Here is a 17,996-nt window from a genome sequence, read left to right as displayed (position 1 = left end):
ATTCAATTCAAACACCAAAGAACAGAGTTATTCATGCTATCATAAACAGCTGTTTTGATTATAAAAACAACAACAAAAAAACGCTGTTCCTTAAATTGATGCTATAAACTTAAGACTTAAGAATTCAAGTTCTGAGTATTGTGCACCAGCGTATTTTTTTCCAATTCTTTATCTTTTCCGTTTTGGAATATCTTTTCACAGATGATACGTTTCCAAAGTCGTAACTACAATCCGCCGTTCAGGATCTGCTTACCCTTCCGGAGCACCTGAGATCAACCCCAGTTTTTGTAGGGGTAGTGTAGTATAGTGTTTAGGTTTCTATGTTGTGCCTTGTGAACTATTGTTTTTCTGGTGTTGTGAGTTTAATTTTGATCTTTGAATTTAAATAGCGCTCTAGTATCTTTCAGTCCTCTTTTATAATAATTTAGAATTGTTGGCAATGGAGAGCGGTTTATTGCATCTATTAACTCTTAACATGTTGTGATAATCAAGGTAAACTATTCAAACAAAAGAAGGGGAAAATGAGGTTTGCAAAAACAGTATGGAAAGCGTGTTTCATCAATAACCTTTTATATATCTCCAGACTTGTATCAGCTATTTGTGTGTCTGTTTTATATGCATCAGCGGCGATCATTTAATTGAGCATACTATGTTGCAATTATGCACACATCGATCAGTGTTTTCGTAATAAAAACAAAGAAACATGTTGTCAAATCTTACTGAGTTTTATTATCAAACAATACACTTTCTTCTTTATTATTAGCAACTGACTTCATCATCATTTACAAACCATATAGTATGACATCCATTACAATACAAAGGACTGAAAAAGACAATAACGTTATTAGTATCTTAACTAAATGTATGAGGTAGGACCTTTTTACATTTCTGGAGCTACAGACTTACTTTTTACTGTATAAGTTGTTGGAACATTGAAAAATGAAACACTAATATGATATGCTAAATGAGATTTTTTTTCTATCTGCACGATACAATTGTATGACATATTTTCTGTTTGGCGTACACATTGTATTGTACATTGTTAGATACATTTTATCTGGCACATATTATCAAAGTCAACCTGATGGGTACTATATTTTGATTGATACATTATAATGTAACCGTAATGTAATCAATTTATCAATTAAAAGAGAGACAAAAGGAAGCGAACATGATTTGCCTCGTCTATCAACCAGTCATGATCACAGTGTCCAATTATCGCTTGTGCAATATTAAAATTTGGATAAGAGTTTATATGTTTGAAGCATTGAATGTTTTTTTTTAATTTAAACACATATGTGGTTGCTAGCTGAAGGACGCCTACTGGTGCGGGAGTTTCTCGCTACATTGAAAACCCCTGGGTGGCCTTCGGCTGTTGTCTGCTCTATGGTCGGGTTGTTGTCCCTTTGACACACTCCCCATTTCCTTTCTAATTTTTTTATTGTACATGTTTTTTGAAGGCAAAAGATATATTTTTCTTTAATAATAAGATTGTCACTTACCAGCATTGAGCATTGGGATGGTTACTACAGGTTGCCCCATCACATGGATTTACGAAACATGGCGTATGAAGTCCTCCTGAACATAAATTGCTAGGTGGACATTGGAAGTTTTCTACAGAAAAAAACATTACCGACAGGTTATTAACTATTTATATTGTAATTATAAATTTTGATCCTGAAGTTGTCGTATATTTGATTGTTTAAACATCTATTAGTTCATATCAGGCTCCGAAAAGTTTATAATATTTTTCTATTGCTTCATTATCAGAACTTTACCACAAAAACTAAAGTGCATTTCATTTCACATATCTTTTGTTGTATATTAAGTAGAAATCATTATTCAGTTACTTTATCCTGTTCTATATACTTATTGATTCAATATTGGTATACTTGGCGACTCACGTGTCTTATCCAATACGTTATCCTTACTCTCACATTTCTTGGTCACATCACTACCACCTTCATTGTACCATAGTCTATTACAACCGCCGCAGTAATTTGGCCTTAAAATAGACATATACAGGTATCCACAAACATACTGACATTTAAAATGTTCACCAAAGTCCCAGGTTAGGGGGAGGGTTGGGATCCCGCTAACATGTTTAACCTCGCCATATTCTTTATGTATGTGCCTGTCCCAAGTCAGGAGCCTGTAATTCAGTGGCTGTCGTTTGTTTATATGTTACACATTTGTTTTTCGTTAAATTTTTTACGTTTGAATTGTTTTATATTGTCTTATCGTGAGCTTTGCTCATTGTTGAAGGCCGAACGATGACCTATAGTTGATAATGTTTGTGTCATTTTGGTCTTTTGTGGATAGTTGTCTCATTGGAATTCATACCACATCTTCTTTTTTATACCATATATCGAAACCTTGATATATCAAATTGTTATCAATAATGTCTCGTACAACTTAATAATCTCGTTAACAAACATACAAAAAAAAGTAAATAAGCCATATTATAAATATATATAATGGATAAAGCATGATCAACTTATCATGAAATGTTTATACTATGTTAGGATATTTTAACACTACATAATGTCAAACACATATCGTGTAAATCATATGTCCTTGTTTCTCTATTATCAGACAGAACTATTCATTTCTAGTTTTATGTGATTAAAAATTCAAAACGTAAATAAAATATGAAAGCGATTAATTAATGTTTGTATACTTTTTTATACAGTACATTTATATATTTATATAACGAGCAAACTGCCATTCTATAATATGTATTGATTTTAGACTTAACAAATACGTCTATGATCATGTAAATCGTTTTAGGTTTGTTTTCCAAATTTTCCAAATTTCATTTAAATTTTATTTGCTGGACATGTTGAATCTTTAGTTGGAAAAATGAGATGATTGATACGAGTTCAAACTTATCGTCTTATCTTAAAGGTACGTGTGATTTTTTCTACTTCATTATACATGTTAAAATAAAATGAAATTGATTTGATATTTTGAGTTTTAGCGACACTTTAAAGCACCGCTTTTGGGCTATTTCATGGAGGCAAGTTTTTATTGGTGAAGAAAGCCAGTGTTCCGGAGAAAAAAAAGACCTTTGATAGGAAAACAAAATGAAAATAACACTTGATACATCGTATGCGTGTAAGGCGATATCGGGTGTTAATACTTTATCTAATTGACTTTTTGTTCTCTTCAATTTCGATCTTTTTTTTATATAAATACCTGCATTTAGCACCCTTGCACTTCCGTCCTCGGCATGGGTTTACCAAGCACTTAGAGTTCTTGATTCCTTTATAACATCTCCTACAGCCTAACAGTTTAAATATTTTATATGGCAGAAGAGCAATTTAGTCATAAATTATAAATTAACATGCTCAAAATATTTAATTAAGAATCGAGTACCTTGTATTGCTGATAAATGTTATATGAAATTACTTTCTCAGAAATCCATAAATCAGCCTAGGGTAACACATTTGAATTTGAGAATACATTACAAAAATGTTAGCCGATTTGACATGTCTGGTATTTATAGTTTTTTTTTAAAATCTTTTAATTGTATTCAATCAAAGTGTTCATGATATCGATATAGTCAAAATGCAAATTGTTCTTCAATGTCATCACTTCGACAGAAAATGAAACCAAAAAAAGTGGCGGTTATTTTTTTCTTTTTGAATATTCCATCCCCGAAACTTCGCCTGCAATGATCAATACCGGATGTCACTAATACATTAGAATAACCACTATTGGTTCTGAAGTACCAGAGTGCAACATCGGTTGCTGTAAGATTCAAATAGTAAGAAATAGTGTCAGATGTAAAATTACTAAATTTCGAACTGCAAGACAAATGTAAATCGGTATATTCCTTATCAGATGGCAACATTAAAAGTTCAAACACTTAAACACGTCGAACGATTGAAAGAATTGTAATATTCCTGACTTAGTACAGGGCTTGTATTTATTTTAAGACATATACAATGACTTCTAGTTAAACTTGCAAAATGAGGATCACGAAGACGCTTGAAAACTATTATAGTGCAGGAATACACTACAGTGTTGACATGAATTATCATTGATATGGTTATGTTTAAGAATTAAATTTTACAACACTTTCAATTTTTGAAATACTAAAACTTTCTACCTCAGGAATGGATTACCTTGGCTGTATTTAGCAAACCTTTAAGGTATGTTTGATCCGCAATGTTCTTCAACTTCGTACTTTATTCGGCCTTTCTAACTTTTGTTATTCGAGCGTCACTGATGGGTCTTTTGTAAACAAAACGCACGTCTGGTGTAATACAAAATGTTATCCTTGTATCTATGATGAGTTTATTTGTGATCCCCTTTATCTAGTAAATCACGTGATAATGTCTGGTAGGGACATAACTCGAAAGTGGTGTATTAAAAGGCAGCGAAAAGATAATTACATCAAAAATACAATACACAAAAAGACTTAAGATTGAGATACACAATCGCACCCATAAATCCTTGGCTTATCTCAGAAATTGTGATATTTGTTATTACCGCACCTGAGTTTTTGTTGGGGTTCCTGTCGCTTAGTCTGAAGTTTTCTTTGTTTTGTCATATGTACATGTATATTTGCTGTTTGTCAGTTTATTTTCTATCTATGAGTTCGAATGTCCCTCTGGTAACTTTCGCCCCGCATATATATCATTTCAATGATTGTTTATGGTTAGATTATGTATTAAGCCCGTCAATAGAAAAACATCTATGTACAAATTCTTTCGTATAAGTTATTATTATTGCTTACTAACCCATTACCTTTAAACATATACCTTATATTGCATATGAATGACACCAACGATATATTTTAACTCATAAGTCGGAAAGAAACTGACAATGAAAGAAAAAAAGAGCAACAAACAAGCAAAAGTAAACAAGGGACAATAAAGACAAAACTTTATTTTGGCAACTCGAACCAAATCAAAATATTTGCTGAATTCGGGTGCATAGAAGGGTAAGCAGATCATGCTCCAAATAACTTAATATACGGTGCAGTCCGATGTATCCGCGCACCTACGACTTATGAATGCACTTTATTTAACTGATAAAACCAAGAATTGGATAATATTGTGTGAACACATTCAAAACATACTTTTATTTCATAAAATGATCTGTTTGTATGGTTTCGACCTCAAGATTTTGTGTAATGTGTGTCCAAAATTAGGGAAACCCCTGTTCTGAGAGTTCCTCCAATATCCGGTGATTTCGCGCATGCCATCCAAAAAATGCTTATTTAAAACAAGGAAAAGATTTTTCGCTACGAAATATAGCTGAATTTGAACCAAGCACACTGCCAAGGATGCAGAGCAAACATTATTTAAATCTGATATCAATTTGACTTTAAAAAAACAAGTTTTATCTGATGATGTCATGTTTTTTATGGAAATTGGCCAAATATTGTAAATCACGGGATTGCAATTATTATTTGACTCTTGAACTTATCGTTTTCATTCTTTTTTATCCCTTCAGAATGCTTAAACAATAGCACAAACAATTTAATTTGTGTTACTATATTGATATAACGAAATCAACTAATGCGCGGGTTATCACCGGCCTCGCGGACACCGGGGACTCCACTGTATGTATGCTACATATATGTTGTCAAATTGAAGTATGCGCAGCATTTACTTTTATACGTAGAAATGTTTTTCTGAATACGATACTTAATTAATTTCATATATAACTCACAACTATAATAAATAGACAAAACACTATATAAGTATAATACGATCTGCCCCTCATAAATAGCCGTCTACTCACCTTCTGTTAGTTGGATTGGTCATATTCAACTCTCAGTGAACAAATAAATAATTCAGGTCGAGATAGCAGTCATCAAATTATGTTTGCAAATTAATTATTAGACATAAAGGTTTGATAAGACATGTAAAAGACATACCTTCTAGTTCTGTAACAACCAAAAGCAGCAGGATTGAAAACAATATTACATGCTTCATTATATAAACATACGTCTTACTCAACTACGGATTCTGTTCATACAAAATGTCAGGCAACATCTGCTGTGATTTTAAGTAATGCTAATCGCATATGTATTGCTTGAACTATAATTTATTAATACTTCCTCACAAAAAATTAATTCCTTGATACGAATAGAGATAAAATATGCGGAATAACTAGAGAATAAATTCCCCGACTAATTTTACCTGTATTATACCTATTGAAAAGAACCGAAAGATATGTAAAAACAGTGACATGTCCAAATAAAAATGACTTATGTGTGTTTTTTAAACGTCTTGCCATGTTAAATATGATAACGTTCTTATGTTCTCACTTATGACTAAATCAGTATTACAATAAGGACGCGTGTTATATCAATTACCTTTAAGAAATCATATCTTCAAATTTTTTATTAGCTATATTTTTTTCTGTTTTATATGCATCAGCGGCGCTAATTTAGTGTAGCATTATTTGTTGCAATTAAGCACACATCTATCAACGTTGTCAGCACATTGTTGTTTGAAATAAGAAACAAGATCTATGTTGTCAAATCTTACTGAGTTTTATTTTACAACAATAAACGTTCTTCTTTATTATGTGCAATTGACTACCAACCCATTCACATACCATGTATGATGACATCCACCACAATACGAAGCACTGAAAAAGACAATTACGTAATTGATATCTTAACTTTTTATCTGAGGGCATACGATACAGTTACAGGGGAGGTAACGACGTTGCATACATAAAATCTTTTTTTTCTTGACGTCAAACTGTGACTTATCAAGGAAAAACGCATTATTCGACTAATTTGTATCATTCAAATTGATCTAAATTGAAAACGAATTCATGGACCCCTCCATTTTATAATTACGTATGAAGATTATTTGTACTAATTTTGGTTAAAAAAAAGGCAATAGAGGTATATTTTTTATTACATATTTGATTTTATCAGGTAAAAAATACCATATATGCAAATTTTCATAAAAATTTCAATATGGGATAAAAACTGTATTTTTTGCTCTTAATGTTGTCATTTCAATGTTATATTTCACCTTTTTATAATAGGGGAGGTTTGGCTAGCCACAAAACCAGGTTCAAACCACAAATTTGTCTTAAAATTTCTGTACCAAGTCAGGAACATTGCCAATTTTATATTATAGTTCATTACTGTGTATATTGCATTTTATTGTAGTGTTTTTTGTTGTGTCGTTGTTCTCCACCTATATTTGATGCGTTTCCTTCAGTTTTAGTTTGTAACCCGGATTTGGGTTTTCCTCAATCGGGTTATTAATTTCAATTAGCGGTATACTACTGTTGACTTTATATAACTTTTCACGTGGTGTAGGATCTCTTTGCATTTCTGGAGCTAATGATATAACATCAAGTTTTCGGTGTAGTTCCTGTCACTCAGTCGTTGTTTTGTCTGTGTGCTGTTTTGTGTATATGTTGTTCTTTGCTTTTCATTTTGCTATGATGTTTTCTGGTTATTTATGACTTGTGTCTTTAGTGTTCGTTGTTTTGTCTGTGTGCTGTTTTGTGTATATGTTGTTCTTTGCTTTTCATTTTGCTATGATGTTTTCTGGTTATTTGTGACTTGTGTCTTTAGTGTTCGTTGTTTTGTCTGTGTGCTGTTTTGTGTATATGTTGTTCTTTCCTTTTCATTTTGCTATGATGTTTTCTGGTTATTTGTGACTTGTGTCTTTAGTGTTCGTTGTTTTGTCTGTGTGCTGTTTTGTGTATATGTTGTTCTTTCCTTTTCATTTTGCTATGATGTTTTCTGGTTATTTGTGACTTGTGTCTTTAGTGTTCGTTGTTTTGTCTGTGTGCTGTTTTGTGTATATGTTGTTCTTTCCTTTTCATTTTGCTATGATGTTTTCTGGTTATTTGTGACTTGTGTCTTTAGTGTTCGTTGTTTTGTCTGTGTGCTGTTTTGTGTATATGTTGTTCTTTGCTTTTCATTTTGCTATGATGTTTTCTGGTTATTTGTGACTTGTGTCTTTAGTGTTCGTTGTTTTGTCTGTGTGCTGTTTTGTGTATATGTTGTTCTTTCCTTTTCATTTTGCTATGATGTTTTCTGGTTATTTGTGACTTGTGTCTTTAGTGTTCGTTGTTTTGTCTGTGTGCTGTTTTGTGTATATGTTGTTCTTTGCTTTTCATTTTGCTATGATGTTTTCTGGTTATTTGTGACTTGTGTCTTTAGTGTTCGTTGTTTTGTCTGTGTGCTGTTTTGTGTATATGTTGTTCTTTGCTTTTCATTTTGCTATGATGTTTTCTGGTTATTTGTGACTTGTGTCTTTAGTGTTCGTTGTTTTGTCTGTGTGCTGTTTTGTGTATATGTTGTTCTTTGCTTTTCATTTTGCTATGATGTTTTCTGGTTATTTGTGACTTGTGTCTTTAGTGTTCGTTGTTTTGTCTGTGTGCTGTTTTGTGTATATGTTGTTCTTTCCTTTTCATTTTGCTATGATGTTTTCTGGTTATTTGTGACTTGTGTCTTTAGTGTTCATTGTTTTGTCTGTGTGCTGTTTTGTGTATATGTTGTTCTTTCCTTTTCATTTTGCTATGATGTTTTCTGGTTATTTGTGACTTGTGTCTTTAGTGTTCGTTGTTTTGTCTGTGTGCTGTTTTGTGTATATGTTGTTCTTTCCTTTTCATTTTGCTATGATGTTTTCTGGTTATTTGTGACTTGTGTCTTTAGTGTTCGTTGTTTTGTCTGTGTGCTGTTTTGTGTATATGTTGTTCTTTCCTTTTCATTTTGCTATGATGTTTTCTGGTTATTTGTGACTTGTGTCTTTAGTGTTCGTTGTTTTGTCTGTGTGCTGTTTTGTGTATATGTTGTTCTTTCCTTTTCATTTTGCTATGATGTTTTCTGGTTATTTGTGACTTGTGTCTTTAGTGTTCGTTGTTTTGTCTGTGTGCTGTTTTGTGTATATGTTGTTCTTTGCTTTTCATTTTGCTATGATGTTTTCTGGTTATTTGTGACTTGTGTCTTTAGTGTTCGTTGTTTTGTCTGTGTGCTGTTTTGTGTATATGTTGTTCTTTGCTTTTCATTTTGCTATGATGTTTTCTGGTTATTTGTGACTTGTGTCTTTAGTGTTCGTTGTTTTGTCTGTGTGCTGTTTTGTGTATATGTTGTTCTTTGCTTTTCATTTTGCTATGATGTTTTCTGGTTATTTGTGACTTGTGTCTTTAGTGTTCGTTGTTTTGTCTGTGTGCTGTTTTGTGTATATGTTGTTCTTTCCTTTTCATTTTGCTATGATGTTTTCTGGTTATTTGTGACTTGTGTCTTTAGTGTTCGTTGTTTTGTCTGTGTGCTGTTTTGTGTATATGTTGTTCTTTGCTTTTCATTTTGCTATGATGTTTTCTGGTTATTTGTGACTTGTGTCTTTAGTGTTCGTTGTTTTGTCTGTGTGCTGTTTTGTGTATATGTTGTTCTTTGCTTTTCATTTTGCTATGATGTTTTCTGGTTATTTGTGACTTGTGTCTTTAGTGTTCGTTGTTTTGTCTGTGTGCTGTTTTGTGTATATGTTGTTCTTTCCTTTTCATTTTGCTATGATGTTTTCTGGTTATTTGTGACTTGTGTCTTTAGTGTTCGTTGTTTTGTCTGTGTGCTGTTTTGTGTATATGTTGTTCTTTCCTTTTCATTTTGCTATGATGTTTTCTGGTTATTTGTGACTTGTGTCTTTAGTGTTCGTTGTTTTGTCTGTGTGCTGTTTTGTGTATATGTTGTTCTTTCCTTTTCATTTTGCTATGATGTTTTCTGGTTATTTGTGACTTGTGTCTTTAAATGTCCCTTTTGGTATCATTTGCTCCTCTTTCGTTCATATTTAATTTCAAATCCTAGTTAGAGCATGTCTTTACCACAATTGTTATTAGTCAAATTGATTTAAGACATTAAATACAAGGTTAAATAAGCATAGTATTACACATAGTTAAAATTTAACTGTTTTAGTCGTTGAAGCATTGAACAAATGAAAACAACACTATGATATGTTAAATGAGAAGTATTCTCTATCAACATGATGATCTTTTGTGCCATATTTACTTGCATACATACAAATTGTAGTGTATAGTGTTACGTTCATCATGTTTATAGATCGACATATAGAAGTGTAGGTGATTTATCTCGTCAATCCGCCAGATGCGATTACAGTGTACGATTCTCGCTTGTGCAATATTCTTAATTGGATGTAAATTTACATGTTTTAAACAATAGATCTGTTATTTATTAAACAATGTGAGACAAATATATGTATTTAGGGGTATATTGTACATGTGTTGTGAACGCAACAAAAAGTTCCATTATAATGTTACACAAGATTTTCACTTACCAACAATCAGCATTGGGATGGTTTGTACAGCTATTTACATCACATGGATTTGCAAAACACGGCGTGATAGTTCCTAAACACTTGAAACTTGGACATTCGAATTCTACAGTAAAAATATTAGCGACTGGTTATTAACTATTCGTATTATGGTGAGAAGATTTGATCCCCAAGTAAGCATATATTTTTGATTTGATAAACATTATTGGTTCATTGCAGTCTCCAATGAATCGATAATATAATGATTTTCTATTACTTGATTATCAGAACTTTTAATTCAAAAACCAATGCATTTCATTCCAAATAACTTTTGTTTTTTATCAAGTAGAAATCAATATAAAGCTACTTCAACCCTCCTATATAATTATTGAATTAATATTGGATGATAAAAAACTCACGTTTCTTCTTCAATAAATTTTCCTCACATTTTTTGGTCACATCACTACCACTTTCATTGTACCATAGTCTATTACAACCACCACAGTAGTTTGGTCTTGAAAATAGACATATAAATATATATATATGTAAACATAAACTGACATTTCAAAATGTCCACTATATACATGATATATTGGAACCCCGATGTATCACGTTGTTACCAATTATGTCTGAGACACCCCAAATATGTCGTAATCAAACAAACAAATAAAATAAAAAAGTAGAAAAGCCATATCATATAATAGATAAAGCGTGATCATCATATCATGATATATATATATTAATGTAAATTATTTGAGGATAGTTAAACATTATATCATGTCAAACACCCATCCTGTGAATCATTTGCCGCTGTTTTGGCTTTCATCAGACAGAATAATCCACTTCTCAATTGAAAATTTAAAATGTACTTATGAATATTTTAGTGATTCATTTATGTTTTATATATGATTTGTATGATGAATTTATAGTTTGAAACATGGGACGATTGATACGAGTTCACATATATCGTATTATCGTAAAGTATATGCTCCTTTTAATAATATCAAAATAAGATTGATTTAATATTTTGCGTTTTAACGACATGTTCAAACACCGCTTTCGACATATTTCATGGCGGCAAGTTTTTTTTGGTCGAGGACGCCGATCTTTGATAAGAAAACAAAATGAATATAAAACTTGATAAATTGTATTCGTGTAAGGCGATATCAGTTGGTAGCTCTTGATCTTATTGCCTTTAATTTCCCTAAAATTTCGATCCTTTTTATATTAATAATATTACCTGCATTTAGCATCCTTGCACTTCTGTCCTCTGCATGGATTTACCAAGCACTTATACTTCTTGATTCCTTTATGGCATCTCCTGCAGCCTAAAAATAAGTCAAATATAATATTATATAACGAAGAGCAATTAAGTAGCAAATTATGAGCATGCTCAAAATATTATATCAACTTTATTTTACGAATATCTTGTTTTGCTTATATGAAATCACTTTCTCTTTTTAAAATCATTAAACCAGCCAAAGCTTACAAATTTGAATTCAAAAATACTCTCCGAAATAATTTAAGCATCCTTTTATCCCTTTTGATATTTTAGTGTATGCACTAATCAATTACCGAGTGTCATAAGAATAATAAGCACTTTTGATTCAAGCGTTCATGTACCAGAGTGCAACTTCGGCTGCTGTAAGATTCGAATAACTAGGAACATAGTCGGAAGTATAATTACAAAGCTATTGAACTCTAACATGTGCAAGACAACAAATTATCGGAAAATTCCTTTACAGATGCCTAAATGCAAAAGTTCAAAGACTTCAAACGAATGAAAAAAATGTCATCTTCCCGACTTAGTGCAGGGACTTGTATTTATCTTTTTATATAAAATGATTTCTAGTTTACACTGCAAAATGACGATCACGAATTCAAGACGCCTGATGAACTATTATTGTGCTGGAAACCACATAACTCCCTTCATCTTATAAATGACCTTATAATGTTGTGCGGTATTGACGAACTATTTTCGTGAGGGACATTACTCGAAATAGGTGTATTAAAACATGGTAAAATTCATGTTCTTAACACCTAGTGTTGTTGGTGTTTAACCCGTCTGCATTGACGATCGACTGCATGTAGACAAAACATGATTTAAACTACATGTAAACATTGAGTTTTATCAATAAGAACGTAATTGTGTTTTGTTTACTTGTGAATTACACTTACACAGCTCCGAATTTAGGTCAATGTGAGCACGGCTTTAAAGTTTTCAAAGAAATTATTAGAAATCAAGTTTTAATACGAAAATATAATAAACATACCTTCTAGTTCTGTAACAACAAAAAATAGCAGAATTGAAAACAATATTACATGCTTCATTATATAAACATACGTCTTACTCAATTACGGATTCTGTTCATACAAAATTTCGGGCAACATATGCTGTGATTTTAAGTAATGCTAATCGCATATATGTATTGCTTAAAACTATAATTTATTAATATTTCCTTATAATAATTACTCGATATGAATTAGAGATGAAATATGCGGAATAACCGGATAAGAAATTTCCCTAACTAATTTTGCTTGTACCCATTGAAAAGAAGCAAAATATATGTTAAGTCAGTGACATGTCCAAACATGAATGACTTATGTTATATCTAAACGTCCTGAAATGTTAAATATGATAATGTTCTTATGTTAATGGCCGACTTAATTCTTGTTGACAATGCAAACTTTCTTCAACATGTTTTGTGTTATTCCGTTGAATCACACGGTTAAACAAATTGTTTGTTTTTTTGTTTTTATAACTGAGAAGAATAAAAAGTTTCGCATATAATACATTCTATGAAAGTGAATTCAGAACAGTAAACCATCATGACATATGTTCTTTACCGGTAAAGTAAAGTACTTGCTTTTTGAAATGAAGTATGTAATCTCAAATACATCACAATCGAAGTCATGTATATTAAATCTCAAATATATAACGATACAGTTCAAGCATACCTTTCCCGAATGTTTTTAAACGATTAAAGTCATGTATATGAAACCCGAATTATAAAAATAATAACTGTTTAACAATAGAACGCGACGCAAACGTTCAGTTGATTTTTAAAGTTTTGAAGTTGTATGTACCACCTTAAGCGTTATATATTTAAGATATCCTATAATGACTTTAAGCATAATATATGTCATAATAATAATTGTTAATTTCTGTGTCATTTTGGTCTCTTGTGAACGGTTGTCTCATTGACAATCATACCTCATCTTTTTTTTTTATAAATATAGCGTACCATTAGGCAAATGTAAGGTATGTGTTTTCATACTGTTTGTATACATAGATTCACATTTTTGGGGGGCTCGTTGCTGTGGTTGAAAAGAGAGACGGATGATGCAAAAAACTTCAAACTCATTAGTCGATGTCAAATGGATCATGTAAACCCTTTGAAACAAATAAAGACATTGAAAACTAAAGACTGAGCAATAAAACCCCACAGAATATTAAGGGTGATCTCAAACTTAATGAGACAAATAGAGAAATAAAAAACAGAAAACTCAATAACTATAATAACAATGATGTAAACATTCGTATGAAAGTAGCTTCGTAGTATAGGTTAACAAACGACTATTTATAATTGTCAAAAGTTAACTTTAAAATATACTGCTTTCAATATAACGAGCAATCCGATAATTGTGCCTTAATATTGAACTAATAACTCAATATCAATTACACTATGGGTAATAGATCAATGTTGCTGTCACTTTCAGTCATTTTGATAACTCCATGAGCTTATATACTTGTAAGGTATTTGGCTTTCTAAATATTTTGTTTATTTAAAACGTCGTACCTTTGATCTGCTCACTGATATAAGCAACCAAGCTTATAATGCATGCTTCAGTATGAAAAAGAAACAAAAGAAAATGTTTACATATAGGGTAGCTAGATGTTTTTCATCAGATGCATGAAGAGTGACAAAAATAGATACCAAACAGAAATCCAAAACTACAAAGTAACAATTAAATGTTATAAACATTACTGTAGTTTACTTCATCTAAAACTTTATCTTCAGAGATGCACGTGGTCAAATGATTTTGAAATATAAAAACTTAGTTCTGGCATTGAAAAGATTAGCAAACCTAAAGCTACCTTTATGATGTAAATTCCATATTACGCTTTTCCTTTGTCTTTATATATTACGTCCTTTCTGGTCTCAAATATAATAACAGATATTGACAGGAAAAAAAAGAAAAGAGAAGGCTAATGTGTGATGAAATTAACTTAAAAAAAAGGCAAATAATAGAAAATAACTGCTACCAATTCATGATTTGTTTAATATTTGATCCTATATGTTACGAAAACAATACTGTTTTTACGAACGATATCATCCCTTTTTGTTACATCGTATCAGTTGCCCGTTCTGAAACCATAGAGCTTTACATCCGCCACAATATGATGGGCTGAAAATGAACAATGAAATTCAGTTAGTTTGTTTAGGTTTTTGTTTTAGTAAAGAAGACATGACTTTGAAAACTTTTTGTATTTTTTCAATATGCCTCAATTTGGCTGCAGAGTTATGTCACCTTTGATACGTGAAACTGTTTGAAATCTTGTATACGATTTGAGTTGATTTTTGGTGTCCAGAAAAAACCAGGAAAGCTGACAACACTAGCCAATTAAGCTAAGAGTCGGGGCATCTGTAGCGTGACCTTTCATACGGGAAACTTTACACGAAGACATCAGTACATTTTTATTTATTTACATTCTTTTTATAATCATTTATGTATTCGATATTTTTTGTAGTTCTATTGAACGTAAAGGCGTTGATCATAGTGCATTATGTATTAAGAGCGGATGCGATTCATACTTAACATAAACACTCTATCAACGCTTTTAGAGTCCTATAAATACAAAAGAATCATTCAATTTACTTAATTGCATTTTTATGCTGCAACCATAACAATTTGCCTAAAGTTATTATATCATTTTTTGTTTGGTTTTCTTTTCTTCTATGGACACGAGTAATGTTTTCACGGGAAGCTCGGGTTGTCATTATCTTTGCATTGATTTTGAATTTCGAAATACCTTCCGATTGATGTCATTTAATAAAAGGTACAGATTCTAATGATATAGAACCCCTATTTCATAGGTTATTGCTTTTTATGTTAAATTCTGCAATTTCAAGTATAAGTGGATACTTTGTCTTAAGTTCAAATAAAAAGTAAAATTACAAAAATACTGAACTTAGAGGAAAATCAATTCGGAAAGTCCATAATCACATGTCAAAATCAAATAGTAAGTGGCAGTTATTTTATGCCAAAACTATACAGTATCCTGACTTGTGTTGCAAAAATCAACACACCGTTAATTGCATATTCCAGCGGACTGGTTCCCCGAAGTTTGATAGTACAACAACAGGAACTTCTAATATGAACAACAGGTCAAATGTGCCCTTCTATCAAAATTGCATACATTTCTTAGTTATTCAAATAAATATTTCAACAACGGGTCTTCAATGACCCCAAGTCCCTAAGCTTTCATTTGATACCACAATTAACCAAATATACCGGCTATAGCTTTGCGTAGGAACTATTATGTTTTTGATATGTTCTACTTTCTTGTATGTTCTTTCCGACTGGGCCTGAATTAGTGGTTCTTTACCTAATGAAACGTACATGTTTACATGTAAGGTCATTATCATTGAATGCACATCATGTTCATGAAAGTATTAAAAAAAACATTATTTATTATTATTATTCATTTATATTCTTACCAGCATTTTGCATTTGGATGACTTTGACAAGATGATACATCACATGGATTAGTTTTACATTGGACAACACTCTCTCCTGGTGCACAAATCGTTGACCCTGGACACTGGAACGTAGATCCACACTTACATTCTATAAAAAAGATATGTGTACTTTAAATCAACCCAACTAAGGTAGAATATAAAATTTTAACAGAAAATCGAAAAATATATATGTTTGTTTCTGAAATATTTTTTTTCGAATATTCTATTGATTTCAAATTAAAAAAAATTATGATTTGAAAACAAATTAAAGAATTTTTTTACCGATTCTATATTCCCTAACTTAAAAAGAACTCATTAGTTTGAAATTGAAACATTATATTTTCGATTTTCAGCAATAGTTTAGCTATAGCATGTGTAAGTCAATAAACACAATTGCATGGACTAAATGTACCGTTATCTGCGACATGACCTAGTTACTGTACCACATTTCCAGGAAAAAACAAATGAATGATTTACACAAATCAGATTTATCTTCATCAGGAACGCTCAAAGATTTGAAATCCGAAGATGTATAAGTACCGAAACCGTTGAAGGCTATATAAAAAAAAATCCTAAAGTAAAAGCAAAATTCATCTAAAGTCAACTTTGCCTGAAGGAGTTGAAACCTTAGTTTCTTAAAATTTTCAAAATGTATACACGGACAATTCTAGCAAAAGTTTTTAAATCATGTCAATATCGAAGTAATGACTACTGAGCTGATGATACCCTCGGGGACTGATAGTCCACCAGCAGAGGTATCGACCCAGTGATTTAACAAATTGAACACAACATGTTTAATAATTCGCTGAATTCTAAAATCTGTGGTATTTTCACTTTAAAATGTGTCATGATGTTGTCTAGTAGATGCATTTCTTAAAAAAAACCAACGAGATCTTGTTTAAGTTGTAGCATACAGATTTGATTTATGGTTAAAAGATAATTTCTATAAATTGTATGAAATAATGACTGCAAGCGATTGTAGGAATGAGATACTTAATTGATTGCGTTTCGGAACTGCCTGGATACATGTTCTTAGCGTCAACAATATCAAATGTTGTAAATCATCATCAACACCTAGAATTCGATAGAATATCAAACATGGGTAATAATCCATGGTTAAGTAAAATCATTGTCTATTTGTTCTGGTGTGTCCCAAAAATCTAATTACATGTACATTGGGTAATTGAACGACACGTTCCTAGTTCTCAAATAGCAATTTTCAAAATTATATCAAATACATACCACATCTTTTTGTTACATCAGTTATATCATAGTCGATTGCAACCGCCGCAGTAATTTGCCCTTAAAATTAAGGTATACATGTATTTTAAAACAGAAATCAATAAAGTGAGGAAATACTTTAATAACCCTCACATATCTTAAACATTATATATCAAGTTTTTACACATAGTGTTCAGTGATCCACACATTTAGCCGTTATCCAATTGTTAAACAAAAAGCACGTTAAATGAAAACCTGAGATCACCCCAAGATTGTGCTGGGGTTCGTGTTGCTTATTGTTTAGTTTTATATGTTGTGTCATGTGTACTATTGTTTGCCTGTTTTTTGTTTTGTTTTTTATTTTTAGCCATGGCGTTGTTAGTTTATTTTCGATTTGTGAGTTTGACTGTCCCTCTGGTATCCTTCGTCCATCTTTTATGTTATTTCAACATTATATACTAGTAGTGTCCTTCATATATCTTATTATCTCTTTTATCTCATGTCTTTACTTTATGTGCAAAGTTGTTTCTACTTTAAAAAAAGAAATAGAACAGTTTTCGCTATTTTCAATCTAATTTGGAGTATGGTCATTAAGGTCTAAGGTTTTGGCCAAAGGAAATAAAATATTTGATAACCATTTCAAAATGGCACATAATGTTTAGAAATGCATAGGGTAAAGGTGTAACACCACTAATTCGGGCCCGGCCAGAAAACACATACCAGAAAGTAAGTAGTACATATTTAACACAAAATAGTTCATACGCATGGA

At 31.6% G+C, this 17,996-nt stretch overlaps 1 long non-coding RNA gene across 1 annotated transcript; it reads right to left on the bottom strand.

The window, feature by feature from the left end:
- Nucleotides 1-1,508: 1,508 nt before the first annotated feature.
- Nucleotides 1,509-5,954, bottom strand: LOC134694604 (uncharacterized). The gene is made up of 4 exons (XR_010102561.1): nt 5,894-5,954; nt 3,199-3,286; nt 1,905-2,005; nt 1,509-1,614 (listed from the first exon to the last, which is right to left on the bottom strand). It is a non-coding gene; the product is annotated as an uncharacterized LOC134694604 (long non-coding RNA).
- Nucleotides 5,955-17,996: the final 12,042 nt, after the last annotated feature.

Source organism: Mytilus trossulus, chromosome 13, assembly GCF_036588685.1.
Source record: "Mytilus trossulus isolate FHL-02 chromosome 13, PNRI_Mtr1.1.1.hap1, whole genome shotgun sequence".
Classification (NCBI taxonomy): domain Eukaryota; kingdom Metazoa; phylum Mollusca; class Bivalvia; order Mytilida; family Mytilidae; genus Mytilus; species Mytilus trossulus.
This window is presented reverse-complemented; position numbering and strand designations above follow the sequence as displayed.